The 13,665-nt window shown below is 39.4% G+C and overlaps 1 pseudogene; it reads right to left on the reverse strand.

Annotated features, from left to right (window-relative positions):
• Positions 1-9,722: 9,722 nt before the first annotated feature.
• Positions 9,723-13,242, reverse strand: LOC136146476 (MORC family CW-type zinc finger protein 4 pseudogene; annotated as a pseudogene).
• Positions 13,243-13,665: the final 423 nt, after the last annotated feature.

Consider the following 13,665-nt stretch of genomic DNA (forward strand, 5'->3'; position numbering starts at 1 on the left):
AGGTATCAGTACACATTCCCCTAAATAAATCAGTATACAGAATTAGTGTTCAATGTCTGTATAGAGTTTTTTCCTTTAATATAAAAATGCACATATCATAAGGTGTTTTTGGTGAGCTTTGACCAATACATAAGCCTATGTAGAGAACATTAAAATGTTCTGCCCTCGTATGTTTTGATTGATCTTTTTTCACTTGTTCTTTTCCTCATCTCCATATGTAACAAGTCTGACCAAGTCTATCTCAAATTGGCTTTCACTTTTTCTACATTTTTTCAAATCGGCATTCATTTTTTCTGCACTTGCCAGACTTCTACAAAAGCATTCCAAATAACTTCTTTATTTCTGAACATGTTCCTCTTCAGTCCATTTTTCAAAAGACAGATTGAAAGATCTTTCACAACCATAAATTGAGTTTTATCACTCTCCTACTTTCTTACTGTGGTTTCCATTCCCCTCATGACCTATTCACAGCTTCCTCTCTGCCTGCATCCCTAATCTAGTTCCCACTTGCTCTCTGCACTTTAGCCACACTGGTCTAAAGTACTTCCAGTACTTTCTCTTTTATGGACTTTTTACACCTGTTTATTATCGCCCCTTCCTAGAACACTGTAGCTCCCTTTCTTTGTTAAACTGACTATTCTCTTTATCCATCTCTTTTTGATGAAGTCATCCCTGACAACTTACTACATCCTCCCCGCTCCTCCCCCTCCATCACTGATCCCTGTGTTCTGTTCTTCAAGCACTTATTGCCATACACAATTAGAGAATGAACTTTATTTCTTGTGTTTTTCATTCACTAGGCTGTGCACCCTACAAAAGGGAATGCAGGTTTGTATACCACTTTCTCATACTCTTCTCACACCTTGTGGGCACTTAATACATTCACAGCAAATTGAGTAACAAACGAACAAACCAACGAATTCTTAAGTTTTGCCTCTCAGCAAAGGACATGCTAAGGAAATCTCTAGTGAAGTTTCTTTCACATTTATATATATGTATATATATTTTCACACACACATATATATGTATATATATATATATGAAAAGTGAAAGTGTTAATCACTCAGTCATGTCTGACTCTTTGCAACCCCATGGACCATAGCTGTCCATGGAATTCTCCAGGCAAGAATTCTGAAGTGGGTTGCAATTTCCTTCTCCAGGGGATCTTCCCAACCCAGGGATTGAAGCCAGATTTCCCACATTGCAGGCAGATTCTTTACATCTGAGGCACCAGGAAAGACAGTGTATTCTAAATATGACTGAAAATGTACAAATGCTTCATAAGATATATGATAAAGGAAAATAATAATCTAATTTGGAGCTTACAGAAGGAGTAGTCAGTCATGATCTACTCTTAGTAATGTGATTTTTTCCCAATTACACTTTTAAGAATCTTTCTGAATTAGTCTGTTTTTTTCTTTTATGTGACATCTATAGCTTTACCAAGCCCTAGCACACAAAATTAGCACCCCAATAGTACTTAATCAACACTTTACAAGTTGAAAGAAAGCAACAGGATACATGATTATGAAAAAGTCATCATGAAACAGAAACTGTTGATGGGGAAGGTGTTAAGCTTTCTTCCTGCTTCATAACAACAGGTCAAAAATCATACCACAACTTGAGAATCGTATTAATTTTTTGTGACATGTGGATAAAAATACTAGTAATTACCTATGAAGTTGTAACTATTTTCACACAAAAAGTTCTTTCCGATAACCTTCCTGTAAACTCTGACCATATGACTGTCAAAGTGAATGTGTTAAGATTTCAAGCATGTCATTGTGAATTACTTCCCCATATGCCTAATATCTGGGCTTCCCAGGTGGTCCTAGTGGTAAAGAACCTGCCTGCCAGTGCTGGAGACATAAGAGACACAGGTTCGATCCCTGGGTCGGGAAGATCCCCTGGAGGGGGGCATGGCAACCCACTCCAGTATTCTTGCTTGGAGAATCCCATGGACAGAGGAGCCTGGTGGGCTACAGTCCAAAGGGCTACAAGAGTCAGACATAACTGAAGCGACTTAGCACGCATGCATGCACATCTAATATTTTGGCCACTGGAAAAGAAGGTGCAAGAAATGCTGAATTGCTGTGCAGCAGAGGTCAATAAAGAAGAAATATCCCTTTGCCTGTTCTATTCTGCTACAAATAAAGGAGGAAACAGTGTGTTCTGACTCGTTTCCTTATATTTTATTCTCTAATGTGAGCTTCAAAGTATTCTCATTTTCTAGAAACATAACATGGTGGCAGGGAAATGGATGCAAAACCAACATTTAACAGCTTTGTCATGACTCTATTTCTTGAATTTCTTTCAATTTGTGAAGAAATCCCATTCATCCTTCAGAGGAACTCACAATCTGTTTTAATGCCCTCACAGGATGATATAATTAAGAAGATTTGGGATAAGAAAGACTCAGAATATTTGGGATAAGAAAAACTCAGAATACAGTTCCAACTCCACTACTAAGACCTTTCTGACTTGGAAAATTATGGCTTTGCTAAATCTCAACTTTTCTCATTTATAAGATTATTACATAACTCTCAGATGCGGGTTCTGAATATTAAAAGATATAATATGTGTACATTGCTTTCCAATTTACCTAAATGTTAGTTACTCTTATTTTTCATAATATTGTTTTTATCCCCATTGCCTTGGACTCAGTGAGCTATAGGGACAATCTTTATATTCTTAATAGGATCATACCAAACATATAAAATTTCCTTGAATTAAAAAGAGAAAAGAGTAGTTTGCATTTTTATGAAATTATTTTGCTCCTTGGTTAGACAGAATATTAAATAGCCATATAATATGGTAGCACGTAATATGGCAAATAGATGGGGAAACAATGGAAACAGTGGCTGACTTTATTTTTCTGGGCTCCAAAATCACTGCAGATGGTGATCGCAGCCATGAAACTAAAAGACGCTTACTCCTTGGAAGGAAAGTTATGACCAACCTAGACAGCATATTAAAAAGAAGAGATATCACCTTGTCAACAAAGGTCCATCTAGTGAAGGCTATGTTTTTTCCAGTGGTCATGTATGGATGTGAGAGTTGGACTAGGACTGGTGTTAAAGCTGAAACTCCAATACTTTGGCCACCTGATGCAAAGAGCTGACTCATTTGAAAAGACCCTGATGCTGGGAAAGATTGAGGGCAGGAGGAGAAGGGAATGACAGAGGATTAGATAGTTGGATGGCATCACCGGCTCAATGGGCATGGGTTTGGGTGAACTCAGGAAGTTGGTGATGGACAGGGAGGCCTGGCGTGCTGTGGTTCATGGGGTCGCAAAGAGTCAGACATGACTAAGAGACTAAAGTGAACTGAATTGAATGCCATCTTAAGTTGCTCTAGGTGAACAGATTTTAAAAAATAGAATTATTGACTGGCTAAAGATACTGCATTCTCTAAATCTTGCTCAGCATTATGATGTTCAGTACTAATTTGACAAGTGAAGTAAAATTCATAAAGCAAAGTTTTCAAGGCTTCAGAGATCACCCAAACCAGTTCTCTCATTTTACAGATGAAAAAAATGGTGGGTTAAAAAGTACAGACAACTTGGTTTAAAATACATAAACTACAAGGATATATTGTACAAAACATGGAATATAGGCAATATTTCATAGTAAATATAAATGGAGCATAACCTTTAAAAGTTGTGAATCATGTTATACAACTGAAGCTTATTTAAAACTGTATGTCAACTATACTATAATTTAAAAAAAAAACCTGATTGCTTATTTACCAAATAAAGTTACTTGAGGAAGTCATATACTTGATTAGTCAAAAAGACAAGACTTCAACTTGATGTCCTTATCTCACATTTAAGCACTTGTAACCTTCACACCGCTTGCTCTTTGGAAAGAAAAGACTATGACAAACCAAGACAACATATTAAAAAGCACAGACATCACTTTGCCAACAAAAGTCTGTATAGCCAAAACTATGATTTTTCCAGTAGTCATGTATAGATGTGACAGTTGGGCCATAAAGAAAGTTGAGCACCAAAGAATTGATGTTTTTGAATTGTGGTGCTAAAGAACACTCTTAAGAGGCCCTTGGACAGCAAGGAGATCAAATCAGTCAATTCTAAAGGAAATCAACCCTGAATATTCATTGGAAGGACTGATGCTGAAGCGTCAATCCTTTGACCACTTGACGTGAAAAGCCAGTTCACTGGAAAAGACCCTGATAGATTGAGGGCAAGAGGAGAATTGGGTAACAGAGGATGAGATGGTAGATGACATCACCACCTCAATGGACATGAGACTGAGCAAACTCCAGGAGATAGTGAAGGATGTGTGCTGGTGTGCCGCAGATCATGGGGTTGCAAAGAGTTGGATATGATCAGTGACTGAACAATGAAAACTTCAAGCCAACCACTGCTATAGTCTCTCAGTTTGGAAGCCATCTTTAAACTTTCTGCTATTCCTTATATATAACTGAGCACTAGCCCTGTTTGTTATTTCTTTGAAATGTCTATCAGGTTGGTCTATCCCTCTCTGTTCACACTTGAATTGCTACAAAAGCCTCCTTGCTGGCTTATTTTCTGTTGTTTCCTTCCACCTCATATTTATACTAACTGTGTTACCAATTTCTATAACATAACTTCCATCATGTCTCTCCAGTGTTCAAGAATTTCCAAAACCTTTATACCAGTTATGTTGACAAGTGTAAAGTTCTCTCCCGAAATTTGCATGTCTTTAGAACATGACACTTCCCAGCCAGTCTTATTTCTGACATTGTTCATGCAGACAGAGATGTTGCATCAGACGTGCTGGTTTCCTTGCTGTTGTCTATATATGCCATCTACATTTTTTGTTCCTAAGTCTATTTGGACTGTTACCATAAACTGTGCCTCTACCCCCATTCCATTCAATTTATCTAAATCTGTCTCATCCTTCAAGTCTCAGCTACATTTTTTCAACTGATGATATTTCTAACTGTAACACACAGGTTTCTTAATTCTCTGAATGTTTATTTCTTGCATATTGGCTGTAGACATCTAAGTTCTTTGTCTTTCTATTATTTTATTATTAGTATTATGCCCATTAATAGTGAAACTGAAGGTTTGATACAGCCCATTTTCAAACAACTTTATGGTTAGATAGTAATATCTAATTCAGAAAATGTTCAAGACCTTTCCCTCCCTCATATGTCCCAATTCAGAGAGAGAAATGGAGGCTCCCTCTAGATAAAACATCTCTGGGTGTGAATTCTTCAAACTAGGTTTGGTGTCATCTTCATGACCAATACTCGGTGGTCGTTAACAACCATCTGCCTTTGAGATTCTCCATCTTTTCCCTTTTCTCTTTTCCCTTTATGACTTTTGAGTAACTTGAGCCTCTCTGACCTGAAAAGTGCCACTTCTTCTCAGCCTCTGGGACAGTTGTGAATTAGTTACTTCCATCTTGCTTCTCCTGAGACACGTTTGAGATTGGAGGTACGAAGGCACCTGGATTTTGTGTGTAGAGAAAATAAGAAAAACAAATCTTCATACTACTACTCTTTATGTGGCTCCTGGCTCTTATTCTACAATAGTATTTTTCCCTCCCTCTAACTGAAATACCACTGTCTCACATTCCCAAGCGTGGGTCTTGACTCAGAGCAAGGGGATGAGCATGTGCCAGACTGAAAGAAGGAAAGGAAGAGAGGAGAAAACCATCAGACTCCTCACATGCTACAGTGTTTCCCCCTTTCAACTCAACTGTAAGCTCCTTGAATGCAAACACTTTCCTCTGAATTCTTTTGCCTAATGTACTGCTTTACCTGGTAGAATTTCAATGAACACTTTGTGATTGAAAACTGTTGTCATGACTCTGTCTTAAAAAATGAACAATGATATATCATCCATAAAAAATTGATTTTTTTCATAAAAAATTCATGATTAAACATGCACAGACACAGAGTCAGCATAAAATAATAGATCATGCAAGCCCTGGCCCGTATAGTATAAAGAAAAGTTTTAAGAACTCTTTCAAGGCTTAAAATGCCTTACCAATATTTCTTTTCTGTTTGTACTCTCACTTCCCACATTTATGGCTCTGATTTTATTGCGGATTAAGATAATGGAAAAAATCTTGAGAGTTTCATTAAGTATTATATCTTGGAGAGAAAAACATGTCCACATGTGCACAGAAACTATATAGTTCAAAAATAACATCTAGTTGTCGCTGCAATGGTCATGTTTATAGCCTGGCAAATACCGTGGAACTAGTTAGAGCTGAGGTGGTGTCTGGAGCATGCTAAATTAACTTAGTCCCTTTCTTAATTGAAATGTTGTCTCTGTTTATGGGTTGCAACCTCTTACTTGCCTTTGTGATTCAGATTCTCCAGTTGCTAAGAGATTTTTCTAAATGCTTCATTTATCCCTGAGTTAGAGCATTTTGCTGTGGATGCAAAGTATCCAGAGTATCTAGAATACCCATCTTTCACATTTTATTTAATTATACCTCTGGAACTAAGAAGCAATAAATTGAGACCTCTCCCACCTTAGAGCCAGTGCCAAGTCCAGGGGATCAGCATAAATGCAGCTTAGAAGATAGTCTAAACACAGTACTGCCAACTGTGCATGGTCTGCCTTGTTTTCACACATCTAAGCTGGGCTGCAATGATGACTTGATGGTCAGCAGCAGAGACACTCTGAGTAGAAAATGCTTGTGATTCTTAGTAATAATTTTAAAAACTTACCAAGTACCACTAAGAGTTTAATATTCACTTCAGTTAATCCTCACAATAATCACTGAAGCAAGTGCTATTATTATGCCCACTTTACAGGTAAGGAAATGAGGTTTTGCCCAAAGTCACACAGCCATTAAGCACTGGTAACAGAACTTGGTTTCTGAAGTGTCTGGCTCCAGAATTCCTGCTCCTCATCCTTCTTCTCTGCTCTCTCCATCTGCATGGGAAGGAGATCTGGCTCATTGCTCCCAGTGTCTCTGCTCTTCCAGAAGATGGGAAAGAGAGACACCTGGCTTTGCCTGAGCTTGGCCGCGATACTCTTTGTTGTTTAGTCGCTCAGTCGTGTCCGACTCTTTGCGGCCTCATGGACTGTAGCCCGCCAGGCTCCTCTGTCCATGGGGTTCTCCAGGCAAGAATGCTGGATTGGCTTGCCATTTCTTCCTCCAGGGGGTCTTCTTCTCGACCCAGGCATCAAACCTGCATCTCCTGCATTGACAGGTGGATTCTTCATCACTGAACCACTAGGGAAGCCCCTCACTGTGCATTATTTTTTCTTTAAGGAAATATTTGAAGATAAAAGATTTTTGCCTTTGTCATGTTGTATTCTGAACGTAACTTTTAAAACATTAATCACCTTTATGAATACTTTCTTGATAATGATCAGAATCCTTATTCTTTTTATTGTTATTTTTAATACTATCACACTTCTGATTCCCCAAACTCGAGTTTAATCTTGTTTCTCACTATTAGTACTGCTAAGGGCTCCTTTTGTTGTTGTACAGTACAAATCTAAAATAATATTTTGTCTCCGAGTATGCAATGTAACTCTATTCTGAAACATCTAAATTTGAGAAAAACAAAAAGAAATAAATGTCTTAAGAGGAATTTAAGTTTACCTTAGCCTAATTTTCTAAGGAACTTACATGTATAGTATATCTAAGATTTAATTAGATTTCATTACTTTTTAGATTTGTTTTTCATTTTGTTTCACATTTCATAAATGTGAAAGAAAAGCTGAAGATGTAATTAAATTTCATTATCTCAGTGATATAATCCATAACTTTAGGGTTAATATTCTACAATAAAAGAAAGAAACCAAATCTCATTAGATACACAAATGAATAAAAGGAACGTTTTCATCACCGCAAAAAGATGCATTAATTCAGAGGGAAAACCCTTAAATTTCACTTTAATTTTTTCCAAATGTCCAAATCTGAGAAAATAGAATATTTGACTTTGACCCTATTATGGCATACCCAGACACCTCAACCTGCATGTCTTTGTCACTTTTTATTTTTGTATATTCTTTGTGACTCTCCTTTCCAAGTCCTAGTAAACTTCTTAGGATTAGCCAGAGAACAGGGAACAGCCTTGAAGTGGTAGGTAAGTCTCTTATTTAATAAACAAATTCTTGGCAAATAGATTGTATATTCTTACGGTGACCAGTTTTTCCATTAGGCTGAAATGGCAACCTCTGCAAGACTGAGATGGATGGAGTGGCTTGAAGAGGTATGTTGATACTTTCTGGAAGTTTTTGACTCACTTTTGTGCAGAGAACATGCGCTGATCATTCCTACACTTTTCCCTCATCCTATTTTATCCTGCCTCTCCCCTTCAACTTTCTGGCCTACCACATACCAGCTTCTCTGATAAAAGGACCTATGGAGAGGTCCATACGGCAGTCTATATCTAAAACCTCCACTATTATGGTAAGATCTATGGTCGCAAACATTCAGAAAACTAAGATCAGGACATCTGGTCCCATCACTTCATGGCAAATACACGGGGAAACAATGGAAACAGTGAGAGACTTTATTTTTGGGTGCTCCAAAATCACTGTAGATGGTGACTGCAGCCATGAAATTAAGACGCTTGCTCCTTGGAAGGAAAGCTATGATCAACCTAGACAGCATATTAAAAAGCAGAGACATTACTTTGCCAAAAAAGGTCCATCTAGTCAAAGCTACATTTTTTCCAGTAGTCAAGTATGGATGTGAGAGTTGGATTATAAAGAAAGTTGAGTGCTGAAGATTTGATGTTTTTGAACTGTGATGTTGGAGAAGACTTGAGAGTCCCTTGGACTGCAAGGAGATCCAATCAGTCTATCCTAAAGGAAATCAGTCCTGAATATTCATTGGAAGGACTGATGCTGAAGCTGAAACTCCAGTACTTTGGCCACCTGATGTGAGGAACTGACACTAGAAAAAGACCTTAATGCTGGGAAAGATTGAAGGCAGGAGGAGAAGGGGACGACAGAGGATGAGATGGTTGAATGGCATCACCGAATCAATGGACATGAGTTTGAATAAGCTTTGGGAGTTGGTGATGGACAGGGAAGCCTGGCGTGCTGCAGTCCATGGTATTGCAAAGAGTAGGGCATGACTGAGTAACTGAACTGAACTGATAGTCACAAATCACTAGGTCAAAGTTTCTAAAGGTAGAAAAGTATGTTGTCTTATTGCACTTTTTTTTTTCTTTTCTGGAATTTCTTTCTTCATTGGTCATCAACATTAAATATTTAGTTCGCCAAAAAGTTCATTTGAGTTTTTCCATAAAATCCTATGGGAAACTTGAAGGAACATTTTGGCCAATTCAGTACTTCATGTAACTTTAAGACCTAACCCAACCACATAATTATAAGGAACAAGATATGAAACCTCTTCAAATATCAAATGTAGGCCAAATTTTATTTCAAAATAGCACTTTAAGACTTATTTTTTAATACTTTGCCATATTGCCCAAACTATTCATGAGGGAGGGATTAAGAAGTTTTAAGTTTTTTATGGGATTTGATATTTTTCACTAAATCCTTTTCTATAGTGTAGCACTCATTTTCTAATTTATCATTTTTAATGTTGTACATATACCAACAGACTAAATAGGAGATGAGTGACTTTTATTTAAAGCTATTATTTTTCCAGCTGCACTTCTTTAGTATGAGATTTATCATGTAGTGATCTAATAGGTAAGTCTTACCTGCATGCTGGAGAAAGAAATGGCAACCCACTCCAGTATTCTTTTTTTTTTTTTTTTCATTTAAAAATGATTTATTTTTTTCCAATTTAAGAAGAATAACAGGTTTATAATAGAAAATTTGAAAAAGGTAGGAAGACAGGAAGAAGAAAAAAATGTCAACCATAGTCCTACCATGTAAAGACCAACCACTGTTAACATTGCTGTCATGCCTATTCTTTAAACAAACCTTAGCTAAGGTCCCATTTCTGACATGATGCCTTCCTTGCCCTTCCTTCTCCAGAACTTCTCTATCATGTTTGTTCCACTCTTTTGTACAAGTCAGTTAACTTGGTGTGGGTCTTGTGTTTCCAACTAGAATGTTAGGTCCTTGAAGGCTGAAACTATGAGTTATACTTCTTCACTCATCCCCAAACACCTGGTACATTGGACCCAATATTTGCTGACTGATTTAAGTTAAATGAATACAAATCATATCAGAAAGAATGTGAAACAGGCCAAGTATCTGAGTCATTAAAGTTAAAGCCCTCTGGTCACCTGGTTTGGTGACGACTGCTTTTCTATTCCTGGAACTCTTCAAGTCTATTAAACCTCTTTTTCTACACCAAGACTGTGTAAAAAGCAGACTGATTAAGAACCAGGATTACTCAAAGATTCTCCTTGTAAGGGATAAGATGAGAGAGAGAGAGCGAGCAAGAGAGGGAGGGAGGGAGAGAAGTGTGTGAGAGGGAGGGAGGAAAGGAGAGGGTAGAGAAGGGGATATAGAGTATCTGGTGCTCAATCCAGTATGTGATTTGCCTCCAGCACTGTATACAGGATCCCATGCACTGGTTCTGAGTCAAACCCGATCTCACGAAGCTCCAAGTGAGGGAGGACAGAAGTAAGGAGATAGCTGACATGGATACGCAGTCGCGTAAGCTTTGCCAAAGCCCTTTCTAGGTCATCTCCCTCTGGGGTCCGGTAGGAGAGCTGAGTCTTCTGCAGCACTTCCAGGTGTCTCTCTATTTCTTCCAGTTTTCTGTTTTAGTTCCTGCTTCTCCTCTTTGGTTCTCTCCAGCTCAGCTTTCAGAATCTGGAATTCAGCTTGGCGATAGCCCATGTGTTTTCTTGCTCCAATACAAGCCTTCCGTCTCCTGGGTACTATAGGTCACCAATTCATGTTGGACTTTCTTGAATTTGGAATGCCAATGATTCCTCTCCTGTTCCAGCTCTTCCACCTTTTGCTGGAACATATTCCTTTCTGCCAAAACACGTTCCAATTTTTCTGCGGTTCTCTTCAGTTCTTCTAGCTCTCTTTGGTTCTTCATCTTTGGTATATTACGACCGCCGTTCTCCTTGTAGCCTCTTCCTTTCTCTGCAACAGCTGCAGCAGGAGTTGGAGCAGAGGCCACAGAAGAATAAGGCACCGGATTCAAGGATTCAGCTGCTTTTCTTCTCTCAGCAAGCTCCTCTCTGTTAAAAGGGATCAGCTGAATGGGAGCTCCTGAATCTCTAATATTTTTTTGCAACACCGACAACAGCTACAAAAGGTCCCTTGCTCACTTCTTCCTTGTTTACACGTGTGTTACCTCTGTTAGACTCCTCTGCCACCAATCATGGCATTTGATCTAACTCTTCAGGGAGCAAGGAACCCTGGTGTTGGTCCTGGGCCCCAGAACTGAGACCTCCCTACTCTCACTGGTACTCTTGATTGCTTCTGGGTATTCTGGGGAAAGGTAAGGTGGTGTGCTTCTCTCAGAACTGGACTTCTCATGGCTGTTCTCCCCTTCTGGGTAGGCAACTGCTGCCTCCACCCTCCTGTAAGGGCCAGGCATGGAATGATCTAGAGGAGGTGTTGTCATCTCATTCTGGAGCCTTCTTCGTTTCTCCACAGGTTCCTCACCTAGGATCCATTTGTACTTGCTGGAGAACTGAAAAACACTGGAATCCAGAGGCTTAAGTTGAAGAGAAGTTGTTCTGCTTTCTCCTCCAACAGATGAAAGCTGGCCGGGGCTATCAATTCCCTCATACCCAGTCATCTTATTATTCAAGTCATCCATATCTTGAATAGAAAGGATCTTCAGCGGATTAGTGAATACCTGGTGGCTCTCGTTTTCTGTTGGTACCTTCTTCTTCTCAACAGTTTGATCTTGTTTCTTAGCTCTGCTCAAATACAGGTCTTCATCAATGAGTTCTTGTTCTCTCTGGAACAGAGCACCTCCTGTACTTTGGGTGGGAATTATAGTAGCAAAACCATCTAGCAGGTAATGTGGATGGGTCAACCTTGCCAGGAAGCCTCCTCCATTTCAGACACTCATCACACTGTACCCATGTCTGGTCAGGAATCTTCGGTATTGGACTGACCATGGCTGAGGTCTCCAAATTCTCTTGGGAGGTCTTTTCCTTCCAATAACCATTGAGCTTCTGGGCAAGGGCATTTACTGTCAACCGGTACTCCTTGGTGTATTCAAAGTCTTGTTTATTCTAGGCAGGTTTTAAGAAATTGCACTCAATGACTCCAATTACTCCCACACCTTCTCCATGAGTTGGCTTCACCTGGCACCCCACCTTCTCAAAAGACTTTATGAGGTGGTTGTTATGATACATCATTACTCCAAACTGGTTATTATTCTTGCAAGAGAACCCAAAAGTTATTTTCACCTGCTTATTTGTGAAGGTAGGTTTATATATATCATATCCTATATTGGCCAGGCTCTTGGCAATCATCTGGGTAGTCACCTTCTTTTGACGCAGAAAAATTTTCACTCATGGCTTCATGTATAGAATGCCACAAAATGCCCGTAATGAGTACTCTGTTTCTGGCAGCTCAGAGGAAACGCCACCAGTCTCTTTTTCATCTGTGCCAAAGTCTGTTACCAGGATATCATACTGATCTGTATCAAAGTCCAACTCAGACTTTCCATCTTTATTTCTGCGGATGTCCCAAATGAGAACACGAGTGCCTTTTTTGCCTGGGATGGCATCAAACTGGGACAGCAGGTCATTTTCACTGTTGAAAATTGAATAGTTCAAGATGGCTTCTAGGCTGGGCAAAGAATCCTCAGTAATAATCATTTTTTTGTTCTTCTGGTTGAATGGAACAATTGGTACAATAACTGCTTGGGCCTGGACACATTCCAGGTATGTCTGTGATAGGAGTCCAACAGTGAGAGTGCCTCCGTTCTTGGTGAAGACAAGAGCATCCTTTCCTAGCCACATGGAGCCTGACTTGAAACCATTACCAAAGACTCCGATGGGACACTGGCTCTTCTTTATGACTTTATCTGTAAAGCCAAAGCTGAGCATTCGGTGTAGTTTAAGAGGTGTCATCCCACAGCCATCATCAGTAAAGGTCAAACAAGTTTTATTCTTGACCTCCTCAACATCTATAAAGACGTTCTGGCGGATACATCTGGATCTACAGCATTATCTAGCAGCTCCGCGATGGCACTGAAGGGTCGCTTGTGGCTGCTGGAGTTGCTCTGTAGGTAGCGAGGGCTCATCGTGCTCAAACGGATCCCAAAGGCCTGCGGGCCACCGCCCGGCCTGGCCAGCGCCGCTACCCGGCACGCCAGGGCCCGCGGGGGCCCCTCGGTACAAGAGCATTTTTTTGGCCGCCACGATACTTTTTTGCCGCTGCCGGACTCCCAGTATTCTTGCTTATAGAATCCTGTGGACAGTGGAGCCTGGTGGGCTGCTGTCCGTAGGGTTGCACAGAGTTGAACACGCCTGAAGTGACTTAGCATGCATGCATGCATCTGCATGCACCACCCCAAAGCCATAGTGTAGTAGTTAAAAATTTATATAAACTGTTTCTCACCTTCAAGGTAAGTATGCTTGTGGCCAGTTCTATAATAGAACAATTTATTAATTGCTGAAGAACAAGATATCATCCAAAGGAGTTACGCTAAAGAAATTTCCTTTTTTAGACTTAATAGTTTATTTACGGAAATGAAAGTTCTTCACTAAAATTAATTATTGTGTTTTTAAGTATGTGTGTATACAAAATCTTGCATATAATTTATATCT

Source organism: Muntiacus reevesi, chromosome 14, assembly GCF_963930625.1.
Source record: "Muntiacus reevesi chromosome 14, mMunRee1.1, whole genome shotgun sequence".
NCBI lineage: Eukaryota > Metazoa > Chordata > Mammalia > Artiodactyla > Cervidae > Muntiacus > Muntiacus reevesi.